General features: G+C 44.3%; 1 protein-coding gene across 1 annotated transcript in view; it reads left to right on the top strand.

Moving 5' to 3' along the window:
- Nucleotides 1-18830, top strand: part of LOC140076182 (uncharacterized) — a 229682-nt gene that overhangs the window by 148954 nt on the left and 61898 nt on the right. The window lies entirely within an intron of this gene.

Raw genomic sequence — 18830 nt, 5'->3', positions numbered from 1 at the left:
TAACTAATTAACATATTTTAATTAAAGAGCAAGAAGAATTGTAATAAAAAAACAAGACATGCTCGCCTGAGTCCTTTTAGTTCTTGGAAAAAACAACCTTCACCCGAATGGCGGCTGCAGAACAACAGCCGACACGTGAGCAACTTCACTTCGCCTTAGGCATGTCTAACTCCGCCACGGAGCAGCCAATAAGCCCCTAGTGCCGGCTGTGACCCCCCACACTGCCTAATGCGATGGCCCTCTCAGATAACTCTTGCAAGCCAACCAGAAAAATATCCAGACCAATTGGTTCCGATGGACTCCGTCACCAAAGAGCAGGTGCCTATTATCCCCTTCTAACTCCGATTGGCGAAAGACTACACCACCCAGAGTAGTGACGTGCCTGGAAACACAAATAATAAGGATCCTACGTGCCCGCTCAATAGCATCATAATGCCGAGCACCTTTGATAGCGGGGAATAGTCTCCGACCAGGCCAGAGTGACAGGGTTGAAAAAACTAGGGAAATGAGCAAAATCCTCCTTAATCAGGGAAATGATCTCTCCTAGCTTTACCCGACCTAAATCATTGCCCCCCGCATGGACAATAATGATCATGTCATCTTGGTGATTCCGGTTGACCTGCACTACTTACGGTAGAACTTGAGCTCACCGCATGCTGCGAACGCCACGCCAGTGCACTTGAACTTCCTTTAGCCCTAAACCTTGGCCGCAAGGGTGGAGGGCCGCTCTCTGCTCGGCCCAATGAATAAAGGAATGGCCAATGATACAAACGTGTCTTTGGGGCCCTGGAACATCAGTAAACAGATTGTTTTTTTTTAATGTATAATCTAATTTTATTACTTTCTTCTAACTTAATTATAAATTAAATAAGCATAGATATGTGTAAGTGACGATTTAATCAAAAGGGAAAGCTATAGGAAAGGGTCAAGGTCTGGGCAGATATAAGACTTTAAACAGTCTGATTTCCACCGGCCCAGCCTTTTTATGGATTCCTCGCTCATTCTGCATGAGAGCGCCGTGGTCCCAGCACCAATACAGAAGGAATGAGGGCCAAATTCTTTTGGGTTTAAACCTAAGAACAGCAGGGATTTTTTGAAAACTGCACTGAATTGATAATGAGATGATGGGGATCCGGGGGCGTGGATAAGAAAATTTCGACCAGCCGGGCGACCACGTTCGTAATTATAGATCAAGGAAATGGGGCACAGATTGGCCCCCAAAAAAAGAGGTGAAAACCAAGAGCCCATACTGAAAAAAATTAGTTTTGGAGTGACGAATACAAACTTTGACTTAGTTGTATTTTACGATTGCGTCGTTGCTTTAAATAATGACTCCTCAAAAACATCCGGACAGATAATATCTAAAAAGTAGATATATAAAAATAGAAATTAAATGAAAAAACAGGGGAAGGGACACTGGTCTCCGGGAATCGTGGGAAGATTTTTCACGTTTTCAGCCTTTTAAGATTTGTTTTAAGAGGAAATCTTTAGTTATATCGGGACGGTTATGTAATTTTAGCATAAAGGACAAGCCAGCCAAACTACTTTCTGCCTTATTAAACGAGGCGCCCTGTTGTCTAAAATAGCCAATTTAACTAATTATTCAAAAGTTGGGACCTCTCCGCGGGTAATGTACCCCCAGAGAAAGACAACCAATGTGACCAAGACACGGAATACTTCTGCCATGTAGCTGCCAATATGGAAGTCCTTATCAGGTGTGCAAACTGTTCTCTACCAGGCTCCATAACAAATGGGGGCATGCAATCCCGGACTCGTCCGCTCACCCGTGAAGTTCTTTGAACGCCTGAAATTGTGCACGAGACAAGGCATTAGCCGTGCCGTTTGAAAATTCAGGGACATACCTGGCCAGGAGCCACATGTTGGATTGAAGGCAGCGCACAACCAGGTGACGTAGCAGCGCGAGTACGGGATAAGATGAGGATGAGAGATTATTTACGACGTGTACTAGTGAGGCGTCATTCGACCAAAATCTAATTCTGGTATCGGCCAATTTAGAGCCCCAAATTTCAAAAGCTACAACTAATAGGAACAGACATAAAAGGGTGCAATTTGTAAGTAATTCCTGTTTTCCGCCAAGATGAAGGGCAGGCATCGCTGCACCAGGTATTGTGCCAAATGGTGGCAAAGCCGTCGTTGGCGGAGGCTGCGGTGAATAAATTCAGGGAACAACTGTCCGTTTCTGCATCGTGTAGGATACCGGAACCATTAATATCCTGCAAGAATACACGCTAAACTTGCAAATCATGTGTCAGGGGGCTGGTAATCCTGATGAAATGGTTAGGGTAAAGCGTGCCTTTTGTGGCTAACGAAAGGCGGCGAGAGAAACCGCGGCCGATAGGAATAACTCTACATGTCACATTGAGCACGCTCAGGAGGACCTGGAATTGGTGGGGGGTGGCTTTCTTTTTACTGAGCAAGCAACCGATCTCCTGGCGTAGGAGGAAAATCTTCTCGACTGGTAATCTAAAAGTCATTTTATAAGTGTCAAGCTTGAAATTTGAACTGGACCGACAGTCTTGTCAGTAGACAAAGGGACCCCAATGTACTCTATGAGTGCTGTAAACTGCGCGGCAGGGAGCAGCAAGTATCGGAATCCCTCTGCCCGACAAACAAAAAATCGTCCAGGCAATGGGTCATTGGTTCATTTACTGATTGGCGGGGTCTTAGTGATGGGACCCCCACAGATCATGAGAACAGGGGTCCGATGTACCCCCGAGATGAGCGGAGCAGCTGATCACACAAGTGCGCCCCCCATTCCTCTCTATGGAGCTGAGGGAGATTGCTGAGCGCCGTACTCAGCGATCTCCATCAGCTCCATAGCTATGAAGGGGCCGCCCCATCCACTTACTACAACCAGACAACCCCTTTAGTGTGAACATTGAGAGATAGAACATGAAAAAATCTATTCCAGAAATCACATTGTATAAAATTTATTTGCATTCTGTTGAGATAAACAAGTATTTGATCTCCTACCAACCATTAAGAGCTCCGGCTCCTACAGCGCAGTTATTAAAATATGGATGAAATACACAATGACTCGTGGGGCATCCATGATAAGGAAGGTGAGAGATCAGCCTAAAACTACCGGGTAGGAACTTGTAGCAGCTGGGACCACAGTCACCATGAAAGAAGTAAATGGCTTCTCCCTGTGTGGCTTCTCCCTAGTGTGGCTTCTCTTCTGTATAAAAAGCTCTAAATGAAAGTTACATTTTTGTGACATTCTAAATATCATTTTTCCCCCTCAATGTTAATGCTCTGTATATTTTCTATAAAATATTTAAGAATATGAAAATGGTTTTTCAGCTGTGTGAATTCTCTGGTGTTGTAACAGATTTATTTTCTCAGCAAAGCTTTCCCCTCAATCTGAACAAAACTATGGCTTCTCGCCTGTGTGCATTCTATGATGTGCAGCAAGACCTGATTTGTGAGCGAAACATTTTCCACATTCAGAACATGAAAATGGCTTCTCCCCTGTGTGAATTCTCTCATGGTTAACAAGGTCTGATTTCTGAATAAAACATTTCCCACATTCTGAACATGAAAATGGCTTCTCCCCTGTGTGAATTTTCTTATGGATTTCAAGACTTTTGTTTATAGAAAAACATTTACCACATATGACACATGAAAATGGCTTCTCTCCTGTGTGAATTCTCTTATGTTTTACAAGTTCTGCTTTTATCCTAAAACTTTTACCACATTCGGGGCATGAAAATGGCTTCTCTCCTGTGTGAATTTTCTGATGGTTTAAAAGTTCTGATTTTATCCTAAAACATTTACAACATTCGGGACATGAAAATGGCTTCTCCCCTGTGTGAATTCTCTGATGCCTAACAAGGCTTGATTTTGCAATAAATGATTTTCCACATTCTGAACATAAAAATGGTTTCTCTCCTGTGTGAATTCGCTGATGGTTTACAAAATCTTCTTTCCACCTAAAACATTTACCACATTTGGGACATGAATATGGCTTCTCTCCTGTGTGAATTCTCTGATGGTTTACAAAATCTTTTTTCAACCTAAAACATTTACCACATTCGGGACATGAAAATGGCTTCTCTCCTGTGTGAATTCTCTGATGGATAACAAGGCTTGATTTCACTGTAAAATATTTTCCACATTCTGAACATGAAAATGGTTTCTCCCCTGTGTGAATTCTCTCATGTTTACAAAGATCTCTTTTCTCTATAAAACCTTTTCCACATACTAAACATAAATATGGCTTCTCTCCCGTGTGAATTCTCTCATGTCTAATAAGTGAAGATTTAAAACTGAAACGTTTATCACATTCTGAACATGAAAACGGCTTCTCTCCTGTGTGAGTTCTCTGATGGTTTACAAGTTCTCTTTTAGTAGTAAAACATTTACCACATTCTGAACATGAAAATGGCTTCTCCCCTGTGTGAATTCTTTGGTGTAGTTTAAGAGAGTGATAGTGGGAACAAGAAGCGCTCATAGGGTGAATATTGTAAGGTGGTGTATCGCTTGTAGGATTAAGGGATTTGCTCACCTGGTTGGGTTGTGCTTAGTAGGGCACAACTCCAGTAATGGTGTACAATATCAGGGTCCGTGGCTGCCGATGCTTCAATACGGTCTCCAATCACAGGGGACTGGGCTGTTTGGAGTCTAAGGATCAGGTAGAGGAAGATAGGAGCATGTGGCGCACAAAGGACCGGATGTAGATATTCTCCAAAAGGGTTTATTAGAAGGTATATATAGATAACAAGAGTATCACAACGCGTTTCGGGGAATACAAATCCCCTTTTTCAAGTGAAAGAAAATTCAGGCTCCGGATGCTGATGAGGCGTGTGTCCGGACGCCTCATCAGCATCCGGAGCCTGAATTTTCTTTCACTTGAAAAAGGGGATTTGTATTCCCCGAAACGCGTTGTGATACTCTTGTTATCTATATATACCTTCTAATAAACCATTTTGGAGAATATCTACATCCGCTCCTTTGTGCGCCACATGCTCCTATCTTCCTCTACCTGATTGGTGTAGTTTAAGATCTGCTTTATTGGCAAAACATCTGCTGCATTCAGAGCATGAAAATAACTTCTCCCCTGTGTGAATTCTCTGGTGTCTATAAAGATCTTTTTTATCTGTAAAACTTTTGCCACATACTAAACATAGATATGGCTTCTCTCCCGTGTGAGTTCTCTCATGTCTGATAAGTAATGATTTAAACCTGAAACATTTGACACATTCTGAACATGAAAATGTCTTCTGCCCAGTGGAAGCTCTTAGTTGTCCGTCTCCTCTTTGGCGGCTTCTTTTCTTCCTCTTAGTCTGGGATGTATCAGAACAGAAGCCCAATGTAATAGGATCAGATGATGGGTCATTGCTGGGAATGGCGGAGGGTAAATCCGTTTTTCTGGCGCCATTTTTATACGTATCTTGTGTAATCTCACAATCATCTGCTGTGATATCTGTAGACATCAGATGTTCCTCTGAGCTCTGGGCGATGGCATCTGCCGGGAATAACAGGATCAGTGATTATTACGCTGATAAAATCTCTAATGATAATAATATTTTATACAAGTAGTGGAGACTTGTCCCATGTTGGGCAGAGAGAGGAGAAGAACGGAGAAATCAGGCTGTGGCTTTCTGAGACTGAGTATGTTTGATGGTGGAGCTTTGGAGAATACGAGTTCTCCTCGTCAGACATGATCTTATCCATAATACAGAAAACTCACAACATTTATAGATTTAAGGGAAAGAGGAAGGAAAGAATTGGAGTATAAATTGTTGCAGAGATTGACCCCGACCTCTGACCTGGAAGCCACGAGCAGATAAGAGCCAGCGCTCGCTTGTCGTGCCTCAGCTTTAGTTTATTGCCCTCCGGTTGTATATAAGTTGTCTGTTTATATACCAGTCAGGTGTCTTCTAGGTTGTTTAAGATCCTTTGATGACGACTATATTATACATTTCTTTATAGAAAGCTAAAATCTGTCTTGTCCAACATCTCAGTTTTCAGTGTAAATTGTGTAAATTCTACATTTTTATTTATCCTTATGTCCCAACGTATGTTCTTAGTCAGCCTATACTACACCCCTGCACCCCTATACCTCTACATCCCTGCACCCCAATAACTCTAAATCCCTGCACCCCTATACCTCTACATCCCTGCACCCCTATACCTCTACATCCATGCACCCCAATAACTCGACATCCATGCACCCCTATACCTCTACATCCCTGCACCCCTATACCTCTACATCCCTGCACCCCTATACCTCTTCCTTTCTGCACCCCTATACCTCTACATCCCCGCACCCCTATACCTCTACATCCCCGCACCCCTATACCTCTACATCCCTGCACCCCTATACCTCTACATCCCTGCACCCCTATACCTCTACATCCCTGCACCCCTATACCTCTACATCCCTGCGCCCCTATACCTCTACATCCAAGCCCCCATATACCTCTACATCCCTGCCCCCTATACCTCTACATCCCTGCACCCCTATACCTCTACATCCCTGCACCCCTATACCTCTACATCCTTGCACCCCTATACCTCTACATCCCTGCACCCCTATACCTCTACATCCCTCACCCCTATACCTCTAGATCCCTGCACCCCTATACCTCTACATCCCTGCACCCCTATACCTCTACATCCTTGCACCCCTATACCTCTACATCCCTGCACCCCTATACCTCTACATCCCTCACCCCTATACCTCTAGATCCCTGCACCCTTATACCTCTACATCCCTGCACCGTTATACCTCTACATCCCTGCACCCCTATACCTCTACATCCCTCCTCCCTTATACCTCTACATCCCTGCACCCATATACCTCTACATCCCTGCACCCCTATACCTCTACATCCCTGCACCCCAATAACTCTACATCCCTGCACCCCTATACCTCTACATCCCTGCACCCCTATACCTCTACATCCCTGCACCCCTATACCTCTACATCCTTGCACCCCTATACCTCTACATCCCTGCACCCCTATACCTCTACATCCCTGACCGCTATATCTCTACATCCCTGCACCCCTATACCTCTACATCCCTGCACCCCTATACCTCTACATCCCTGCACCCCTACACCTCTACATCCCTGCACCCCTATACCTCTACATCCCTGTGCCTCTATACCTCTACATCCCTGCTCCCCTATACCTCTACATCCCTGCACCTCTATACCTCTACATCCCCGCGCCCCTATACCTCTACATCCCCGCACCCCTATACCTCTACATCCATGCACCCCTATACCTCTACATCCCTGCACCCCTATACCGCTACATCCCTGCACCCCTATCCCTCTACATCCCTGACCCCTATATCTCTACATCCCTGCACCCCTATACCTCTACATCCCTGCACCCCTATACCTCTACATCCCTGCACCCCTATACCTCTACATCCCTGCACCCTTATACCTCTACATCCCTGCACCCCTATACCTCTATTGAAGAGCGGTGAGTGACGTCCATTTCTCTAACTTCTCGTTACTCGATTGCCTGTGCCATCTATATGCCTAAGGACAGGAGCTCCCCTACACGCAAATGTTTTTCTCCATGTCAGGAACTTGGACACAGTTTATATTATACAAGACACGAATCTCTAGAGACTGTTACAGATCTATTATCTGGCTCATAACCCTGAAAACACAATCACCAATCAGGTTCTAGGACACATTTTGGGGAAGAGGAAAGAAAGGAGAACAGAAGAGGAATCAGTTCTAGAAAGTAATGTCTGATAAGTCCATCAGTACTCACCATCCTGGGGGTCCCCGGCCCCAGCGTCATGTCCTCCTTCCCAGGCTCCCTCCTCCTCCTCCTCCTCCTCTTCTTCTTCTTCCTCCACCTTGGGGATCACCTTCTCCTCAGTGTCACTTCCATCCATGTTAAACTTTGCTACTGGGAAATAAATATGGACATCAATATCTCATGTAAAAATATTTCCCTCCAGAGATACATTAATTTCTGGTGAAGAATAAGAATTTCTATAAGAAAAGCCCCTGGTAAAACATCTACACACCATTCAGTCTATAGATACATACATAGATCTGCTCCGTGTCCAGTCAGGGTCTCAGTCCAAGCTCCTCCAGGTTCTTCCTCCAAGAAGTTCTCCTCATGTGAGTCCTGCTTGGGTCTCTTATAGCCCTTGGTCTGCCCCTCTGGGAGATGTCCCACCCTAATGGTGAGAGAACTTCCTCCCATGTAAATGAAGGGGGTCGGTGCCACTTTCTAATCAGCCGGGCCCAGCACTTGTGACTCCTTCATTGTTCTCCTTTGTTATGGGTTTATCATCCCCTCCTCAGACAACTGTGAGCAGGATGTGTCTTTCTCATGGAGCTCAATAACTTCATTTACAAGTGTTTACTAGGCCGAATGTTTCTGTGTGATTTCCATCCTCCACCTTAGAGAATTTGTATAAGGGATGGTTATTGTTGTCTCTTCCCCTGGTTCTAGGCCTTTCCCATTGTTTCTGTGAGAGTTTCGGTCACATCTTACACTTTGATGAATATAAATCTATATATTTGATATTTATACATCACCACATCTCAGCTTCCATATTGTCCTCTAATCACAATTTACCCCCAGATCAGATATCATTGTGTCTGTGCCAGTTTTTCTGTCTTTGGATCGTTCACTTGTATGTGTGAAGTGTTTGCGCCATTTTTGTGTTGCGGCTGTAAGATGTACCGTATATACCGGCGTATAAGAAGACTTTTGAAGACAGAAAAATCTTCTGTCTTCTCTGGGGTCGTCTTATACGCCGGTAATCGTCTTATACGGCGGCGGTCGGGTCCCGGTGCATGGAGAGGGCTCACGGGCTGAGCCCTCTCCATAGCCGGTAAGTCTTTGCTGCATATTGCAGCAAAGGCTTACCGGTAACACCCGCGATCGGTGCTAGCACCGATCGCGGGTGTTTGCACAGCGATGGCTGCCGGCAGCCTCAAAAAGACATCGGGGCGCATACTCACCCTCCGTTGGCTCCGATGTCCGCGCTGTGCTGTCTTCAGTCTTCCGCGCCGTCTTCTTTCTTCTGCTGGGCGCCGCCTTGTTTTTCCCCGGGGCGGCGCCTAGTATGACGTCAGCAGTGGCGCGTCATACTAGGCGCCTGCCGGGGAAGATCAATGGCGGCGCCTGGCAGAAGAAAGAAGACGGCGCGGAACACTGAAGACGAGCCGCGCGGACATCGGGGGAGCAGCGGAGCACATCGGGGCCACCGGAGGGTGAGTATATAAGTTTATTTTTTTTTTAATGCTGGGCTGGGCTGTATACTACTGCGGGCTGTGCTGTATACTACTGGGGGCTGTGCTGTATACTACTGGGGGCAGTGCTGTATACTACTGGGGGCTGTGCTGTATACTACTGGGGGCTGTGCTGTATACTACTGGGGGCTGTGCTGTATCCTACTGGGGGCAGTGCTATACTACTGGGGGCTGTGCTGTATACTACCGGGGGCTGTGCTGTATACTACTGGGGGCAGTGCTGTATACTACTGGGGGCAGGCTGTATACTACTGGGGGCTGTGCTGTATACTACTGGGGGCTGTGCTGTAATGGTAATGTTGTTGTTGTATGCCTTATGTTTATGAGCAACAGTTTTCCTGCTATATACCTGCATGTCATAAGAATTTACATTAAAAAAAGGACCATGTTAAATTCAAATCTGTTTTTTTTTTTAATTTTTACCGGTGTTTTGTATGCGTTGGAAAAGGGGTAGTCTTATACGGCGAATATATCTTAAACTGTATATTTTAAACAGGAAAGTAGGGGGGGTCGTCTTATACACCAGGTCGTCTTATACGCCGGAATATACGGTAACTGTGTAACTTTCCATAGCAGCGCCGATCGCACCTGATAAATGAACACGGTGACGCGTCGCTATGAATTATCCGGCACAACCTGCACAGGAAGAGGAAAACTGCACCGGGGCAGATGACACCACTTTTATATATCTGGGTCAATGTTATCATCTTTCCCAGTTGATGAATGTTGCACAATTTTTCTGACAATTGTTATTGTGTTTTATTACGGCTCTAGATGTTCTTCATTCATGTCCAGTTTTGGGACATGTGCAAGCAATTATTGAAAGAAACGTGCAATATATAATATTTTTGGAACAAAGGAATATGCAATATATGTATCTTGGAAACAAAGAGAAGAATATCGAGATTGATGTACTAAAGGAAATATTGAAGTAAAGATAACGTGTGCTTTATGTCTGTTTGCCTGGTCAATTTTTGGACACTGTTCATAGATTGCGATTTTAGGGGTGAGGCGGAGAATCCCCCGTCCTAGACCACTTCGTATGAATTAAACTCCACACACTGTACCTTGTCTATTTTTATGTCCAGTTTTGGGTCCACTTTCAGACAAATGAACTTTTACCGAGTTCTGAACCACAAGATGTTGCCAAATATGTCAAAGATACCAGCAATATGTTACCACGTGTAATAATGTGATCTGCCCATAACTCCTCCTTGTATCAACCCATCTCCAACCTATTATTCTGGACCTATAAGATAAAGATATTTGTGTGGGATCTTTCAGATCTCCGTAGATGCAGCAAACGATGTCTGTGTCTCTGCATCATCTAATCTCCTTGTTGTGTTACTCAAACATTTCTATCCAGACGCTTATTCTCTGCCATTTCCAATAAGCCCCAATAACTTTATACATCACAGAAGTAACATACAACCCTCACAGATTCTTACAGCTAAAAATACATGACACATAACATAAATGTCACTATATACTGTATACAACCAAATACACAGAGAACACAACCACACAGCGCGGCCTCCTCTCCTGCCTCTCCAGGGGACCACCAAAAATCCCATAGAAATGTGGAAACTCCGGCTTTCTAAATACCGTATTTTCCGGACTATAAGGTGCACTTAAAAGCCTTGGATTTCCTTGGAAATCCAAAGTGCGCCTTACAGTCCGGTGCGCCCTATGTATGGCACAGGGCAGCGGACCATACTTACATAGGTCCCCGCTACCGGAGACCGGAGACAGCAGATCTCCAGCGGGAACTGCAGACCACGCGGCACGAACAACTTCTGCCATATGTAAGTATGGTCCGCTGCCCTCCTCCACCTCCCCCTCACCTTCCCCACTCACCTTCCCCGCGTCGCCGCGTCTCTTCTCGGCGTCACGTCCTGTCGGGTCTCCGCTCCGCCCCCGGACCTCCGCCACGCCCCCGACCCTGCGCCTTATAGTCCGATGCGCCTTATATATGGAATTATTACATATATAAGGGGCATCGGACTAATGCGCCTTATATTCCGGTGCGCCTAATGGCCCGGAAAATACGGTATTCAGTTAAAGCACAAAAAATTATTTGACCTGGTTACAAATCAACTAATCCACAAGGAATAGCAGAGCTGTCAGCGGGAGCCTCGTTCTCTTGCACTTCACCTCATTGGGGCAGATTTACTTACCCGGACCATTCGCGATCCAGCGGCGCGTTCTCTGCGCTGGATTTGGGTCCGGCCGGGATTTTTTAAGGTAGTTCCTCCACTGTCCACCAGGTGGCGCTGCTGCGCTGAAAAGCATCGGAACGCACTGGAGTTCACCGAACCGGGCTGAGTGAATATAATTGCAAGCTCCGCGACAGATTTTTTGTTTTAAATGCGGCGGTTTTTCCGAATCCGTCAGGTTTTCGTTCGGCCACGCCCCCCGATTTCCGTGGCGTGCATGCCAGCGCTGATGCACCAAAATCCGATCGCGTGCGGCAAAATCCCAGGGCAATTCAGGGGAAATCGGCGCAAATCGGAAATATTCGGGTAATACGTTGGGAAAACGCGAATCAGGCCCTTAGTAAATGACCCCCATTATGTTTTTTTTCATCCATGCCAAATACATTTTTGCATTTTAACTGACAATTTTGGGTGCTGGAGTCTCCACCTGTACATGGACTACATCTTATTGTCCTATTCCTGAGGTGGCATTTTCCCAGAGCCGCCATGACAATTTATTCGTAGAAGGATCACACTAGGAACTGGTTTCATGTTAGAGGGGTATATTCTGCTCTGGAGGAGTATAGTTTGGCCTCGGCAATTTCATCCCTAAAGATATACTCTGGTCTGGGTTATTCCATACAATGGGATTTATGTCCTGGATTGTGGAAACTCTTTTAACCCCTTAAGGATGCAGCCATTTTACAGCTTAAGGCTCAGTCCCATTTTTTGGATTCTGACCTGCGTCTCTTTATATGGTTATAACTTTTGAACGCTGTTACTTATCAAAGCAATTCTGAGATTTTTTTTCCCCCACATGTTGTGCTTCATTTTAGTGGTAAATTTTGGCCGATAAGTTTTGCGTTTATTTACAAAAAAATGAAAAAATTAGGAATTTTTAGAAAAATTTGCCATTTTCGAAATTCTAAATCATTGCGTTTTCATGCAGAAGATTTACCACCTAAATAAGTTCCCGAATAACATTTCCCATTTGTCTACTTTACATTTTCATAATTTTTGAAATGTTTGGATAATTTATTTTGACGTCCCGAGGCTACAAATCGAATAGTGATTTTCCGTATTTTCAGAATTTACTTTTGCAGATAAATACTGTTTGAAATCAAATTTTACATATTTAGCATTAAAACCCCCTATATAACCAACCCATTTTCAAATCTGCCCCCGCAAAGTATCAGAAACAGCTTTTACAAAGATTGTTAACCCCTTGAGATAGTAATTGAATCAAAATGGAGGTGAAATTTACAATGGTCAAATTTTGTCGGATATACGTTCATTTAGTCCTAAAATTTACACATTTCCAAAAGATAAAAAGAGAAAACCCACCATAAAATTTGTTCTTCAATTTCTCCTGAGTGCAGCGACCCCCCACATGTGGGCATTACTTGTGTTATGGGGGCACAGCGAGGCGCAGAAGGGAAGGAGGGACCTGCAGCTGCCAGGTTTTTAGTTTCCTCATTGGCCCCTTTTGTAGGCTATAAAATTTTCGCTTTTTTGTTATTGGGGCCATGTGATGGCATTTTTTTGCGGGATGAGATGCTTTTTCCAGTGTTACCATTTTGGGGTTGGTATCACCTATTGTTGAAAATTTAGGAATTTTTTTTGAGGTCACGAGTAGAAAAGCATCAATTCTGTACAGGATTTCTTACTTCTTTTTTTTTTCGTGTTCACCGTATAACCTAATAATCCTGTTATCTTTATTCTATGGGTCGATACGATTACGGGGACCAGACATGAATATTTTTTCTTATGTTTTACTAAATTTGCCAAATAAAACCCTAATGTGGGGAAAAATCTATCATTTTTGCATCGCCGTCTTGGTGGCAGAACATTGTTACTTTTTTGGCTACGGAGCTGGTTGATAGCTTGTTTTGCAGAACATGTTGTACTTTGCAACACTATCATTCTGGAGTACATATGTTTTTTTGATCACTTTTTATTCCATTTTAAGTGGGATTCAATAGGTAAAAATCATAATTTTTGGCTGGTTTTTAGAGTTTTTTTTACGGCGTTCATCGTACGGGTTCAATAGTTATTTAGTTTTATTCTACGGATTGTTACGGACGCGGTGATACTATATGTGTGGGGTTTGTGTTATGATTTAGACTTTTTTGAGCGTTATATGTCTCTTTATATGTTTTGGGGCTTATGGGCATTTTTACTGATTTATAAAGTTATTTTTTATTGAAAAACTTTTTTTTTTTCCTTTTTTTACTCGATCCACCATGGGACATGAACAAGCAATCATCTGATTGCTTGTTCATGATAATATCCTGCAATACTTATGTATTGCAGGGTAATATTATTATTATTATTATTATTTTTACTTTTATTGGAAAAAAGCGTATACAAAATACAGTATAGACATCCTTTTTCAAATATAAGACAGCATAAAATTGTCAACAACTGATACAATAAAACTTTTCTGTTTGAGTTTGACAGCCGGTCTTCCAATACAATAACTTATTGGGGCAGATTTATCAAGTGTCTGAAAGTCAGAATATTTCTAGTTGCCCATGGCAACCAATCACAGCTCAGCTTTCATTTTACCAGTGCTCATGAATATTTTAAAGGGGAGCTGTGATTGGTTGCCATGGGCAACTAGAAATATTCTGACTTGCAGGCAGCTTGATAAATCTGCCCCATTATGTTCTCTTTGCCAAATATATCTGTATATATCTGTATATCTGTCATCTCTCTTAACAATACATGTGAATGTATAATGTCCCTCTTAATCCCTAGATCCAATGCTTTTAATTATAGAAACCCATCCCCCTCCCCTTCCCCTCCCACGAGCCCCAAACAAAAAAGAACAAAAGAGAAAAGGAGAAAAAAAAAAAGGAAACAAAAAAGAAAAGACTCTCTCTCCCCTGATTCCCCAGCCTTAACAGCAACCTTCTCGTGCACCTAATATCCTATCTTCCTCTCTACAAAACGTTTTATTTATCCATGGCCGCCAATCAATACGTATTTTTTCTATACCGAAATCCCCTCTCAGTGTTTTAGCGAAGCCATCAACTAGGATAATATTATTGACAACCCGCTGCCACATTCCAGTTGTCGGAGTATCTTTAGCCATCCATTTTCGAGCGAGGCAGAATCTTGTGGCAAATAGTAGCCTTCGTCTAGAATACCCAAGACACAAGCCTGTAATGTATCGTGGATGGTAACATTGAAGATCTACTTTATCTCCACCAATACCCCCCTCCAGAAAATTCTGATCCTTTGACAAAACCACAACAGATGGATGTCATCTGCCTCCTCGAAACCGCATCTATTACAGTGGAAAATCCTAGCCCCAAATCTTGATAATGTTTGGTGTGTAGTAGATTCGATTCAAGATAAACAATTGGGCCTGGCGATGGGCGGGGATAGTGAAGACCCTCCTCACATCTAAGAACACCTTTTCCCGAACATTTTCCTCCAAAATCCCCACCTCTCCGACCCATTTATTTATTATTCTCTTTAAGTTATTACCTTTCTCATTCGCGGGCCAGCATCTTAATATCTTATAGCTTTTGAATTTAGTGCCTAGCAGGCCGCATTAACCTTCCAGGAGTGGGGGTAGCTCCTCCGGGGCACTCACTGACCTATCCAATGTTTTCCACCAATGTTTAATTTGTAAATATGTATAGTATCCCGCAATGCCAATCTCATACTCCTGCTGTAGTCGCTGGAAAGATTTGAAAACCCCATTGTCGAAGAATTGTTTAATATATTTTACGTTATGTTCCACTTCCTATTACCCCATATAGGGGATATTGATAGGAGACCTGTGTTATTAGATTGGAACTTAAGCTCTTTCCAAGTTTCTAGCATCAGATGTAAGGTCGGGAAAATAGTTTCTATTTTAGGTACTCTCCCGATTTCTGTCTCAAGGGTTTCCAAAACATTATATCCATAGATCTTTAATTGAGGATTGCAGGCAGATGCAAAGGGGGTTTTGTCCCAGACCGAGATATACTTTGTCTGGGAGATAAGAAAATACTTTCTCAGGTCTGGTAGTCCAAATCCCCCCTTCTCATATGGCTGTTGCTCCGGTTTAGCCGTGTAACCACCACCTTGTATTTTAATGCAGTGAATATGTGCTTTCTCCTTGTTATCCCTAACAAGGTTAGCCAACATTTTCCCCGAGACATTTGCCTGCAGGCCGCTTTTTCTGGCCTGAGCCGAAATTTTCCTATCTGCCTGATTTTTTAGCAGCTCAGTGTAACACTGCCGGGATTCCTCCCAAGCCTGTCTATTAACTTCAAACGGCTGCCTGAGGAAAGCCTCTTCTAATTCCTTTAACCCCCTATTTAATTGTGACTTATAGTGCCATAATTGTGCTTTGTATTCCCCCTTTATAAAGGCTTTTGCCGTGTCCCAAACTATGTCTTTTCCTGCCGAGTCTTCATGACGTGAAAAAAAAGATTCCAAATTATTAATGAATCGGTCCTGTCGACCTAACACCCCTAACCACATGGGAGAGATTCTTATCTCATTAGACTTATTGGGGGTCATTTACTAAGGGCCCGATTCGCGTTTTCCTGACATGTTACCCGAATATTTCCGATTTGCGCCGATTTTCCCTGGGATTTTGGCGCACGCGATCGGTTTGTGGCGCATCGGCGCTGGCATGCACGTGACGGAAATCGGGGGGCGTGGCCGAACGAAAACCCGACTAATTCGGAAAAACCACCGCATTTAAAAAAAAAAAAATTGGTTGCACAGGCCATACTCACATGCACCACGATGAAGACGATGAACTCCGGGGCACCTCGGCGGACTTCGGCGCAGCAGCGCCACCTGGTGGACATCAGGCGCAGGACCTTCATGAATCGCATGAAGACCCGAACGCTCGTCTGAGAAGCCGCCGCTGGAACGCGAAAGGACTGGTGTACACCCAATTTTATAGAAACTTTCAGTGGTGCGTGATCCGAGACCCTTCTAAGCCCAAATGTGATCTTTTCAGTTAGATTTAAGGCCTTACTATTGGTCAGGGCCATATCTAACCGAGAAAACACCTGATGTGATGACGAATAACATGAATATTCCCTTTTTCCTGGGTGAAAAATGCGCCAAGTGTAAAACCAATTAAATCCACTGATCAATTGAAAAAGTGAGGAATTGTTATGTGTAGACACCCTCCCCATTGCAGGGTATTAGCAGTGTCAGCCTATGCACATGCACGTCACAGACGCCATCTTAAAGGTACTGCCTTCAGGCTTCTCTGGGGTCCCAATCGGACCCCAGAGTTGCCATAGCAGCGATCGGCGCCACCGAAAACGGCGCGGGGGCGCCGATCGTGGGGGTAAGACCCCCAGAAGGCATGTTAAATGCCACGGTCGCATTTACCGCGCCATTTAACGGGTTAAACACCCGCGATCGGAGCCCACTCCGACCACGGGTGTTTACCGCTGACATCCCGTGACCCCCGATGCCAGTTCAGCCCTGCACAGGAGCCGAACCGACATCGGGGGTCGGGGGATGTCAGCGGTAATCAGCAGCGGTAAGCTGAACCGGCATCGTCTCTGCGCAGTAGCTGCTACGGGACTAATGAGCTGCTATTAGCGGGACTCAGCGCAGTACAGCTACGGCACAGAGTGTTAAGGGGTTAATGGAATAAGCTGATCCTGTGCACTGAAAGAAACAGAGGAGCCACTTCTATTAGCTACTCACAGGGGTATTACATACAAATACTAAGTACCTCTGGGTCAGACTCTACCCAGGTTTAACCCGGGACAGGGTTATTATGGTCTGTAACTAATTGAAATTTCACAAGGAATAAATATATCTCTAGATGTTTCATATTTCAGACTTTGTGCCGTTTTTGGGGATTGCACGGCAGGTATTTAACAGGAGTCTGCACTGGGATTGTGTCGCATGCGATCGGATCGTCTCCATGCGACACAAATTGGGGGGCGTGCCGTCTGACGTCTGAGCGCGGGATTCAACTTGCAAATTGTATCGCAAGACAATGCACTTACATGCACCAGGAAGCAGAAGGTGAACTCCGGGGACCTGAGTGGGGAAGCGACACATGCAGGATATGGGGTGCACGATCTTAGTGAATCGCGGCAGAGTACATTCTCGTCAGTCAATGCACTTTCGCTGAACTCCGCGGACCAGGTAAGTAAATGAGCTGCTTTGTAGTAGGATATTCCCTTATTCCGGAAAGTCATTTCCAGGACATGGCAGTCACATGGCCCTGGGAGCCGTCACGTCTGCAGGGATTTGCTTTTCCCATTGTTCAGGATGTTGAATTACACATTCATCCTTGTAAACACTTGTAAATGAAGTTTCCATTACAAAGATGCCTTATTAATTGTGGGAGGGGAGGAGGATCCCATAACAAAGGACAAAAATACTCTGCCTCAGGGCAGCACCAACTCCCTTCATTTACATAAGGGAAGTTCTTTCACCATTAGGTGAATTGTCGCTCTTTTAGTGATTACTTGGAGTGAGGTTCACGTCTGATAAGGCCTTGCTATATACTATATACTATATACCCTCACAGAATTCACACATAAATATCCAAATTAACCCCCTCCTGTCCCCAGAACATAGAGGAAGCTATAACCTAAAAAGTAAGAAAATTAATTAAAAACTGCAAAAAATAAATGTGGCAACAATCATCATTTTCTGTTCCTCAATAGTTGAGCTTGTTATTCATTGAAATGCACATATACAGTATATACACATACAGCGGCTGGGGGTGGTCGCCCACTGACAAAGACACAAACAGTCTATAATTTTAAGGGTAGGTTAAAGGGGTCGTCCAATTAGGCCCTATCCTTAGCCTAATTTACTGATTGGTGGGGCCTCAGTGATGGGACCCCCACAGATCATGAGAACAGGGGTCCGATGTACCCCCGAGATGAGCGGAGCAGCTGATCACACAAGTGTGCCCACCCCCCACGTTACTCTCTATGGAGCTGACAGAGATTGCCAAGCGCTGTACTCAGCGATCTCCATCAGCTCCATAGATATAAAGGGGCCGCCCCATCCACTTACTACAACCAGACAACCCCTTTAATGTGAACATTGAGAGATAGAACATCAAAAAATCAAATCCAGAAATCACATTGTATAAAATTTATTAGCATTCTGCTGAGATAAACAAGTATTTGATCTCCTACCAACCATTAAGGGTTCCGGCTCCTACAGACCAGTTATTAAAATATGGATGGAATACACAATGACTCGTGGGGCATCCGTGATCCTGAGGAAGGTGAGAGATCAGCCTAAAACTACCGGGTAGGAACTTGTGGCAGCTGGGACCACAGTCACCATGAAAGAAGTAAATGGCTTCTCCCTGTGTGGCTTCTCCCTAGTGTGGCTTCTCCCTAGTGTGGCTTCTCTTCTGTATA

The sequence above is a fragment of the Engystomops pustulosus genome, chromosome 8, assembly GCF_040894005.1.
Source record: "Engystomops pustulosus chromosome 8, aEngPut4.maternal, whole genome shotgun sequence".
In the NCBI taxonomy this organism is placed as follows: domain Eukaryota; kingdom Metazoa; phylum Chordata; class Amphibia; order Anura; family Leptodactylidae; genus Engystomops; species Engystomops pustulosus.
Note: the sequence above shows the minus strand (reverse complement) of the source record. Positions and strands in the feature narration are given on the sequence as shown.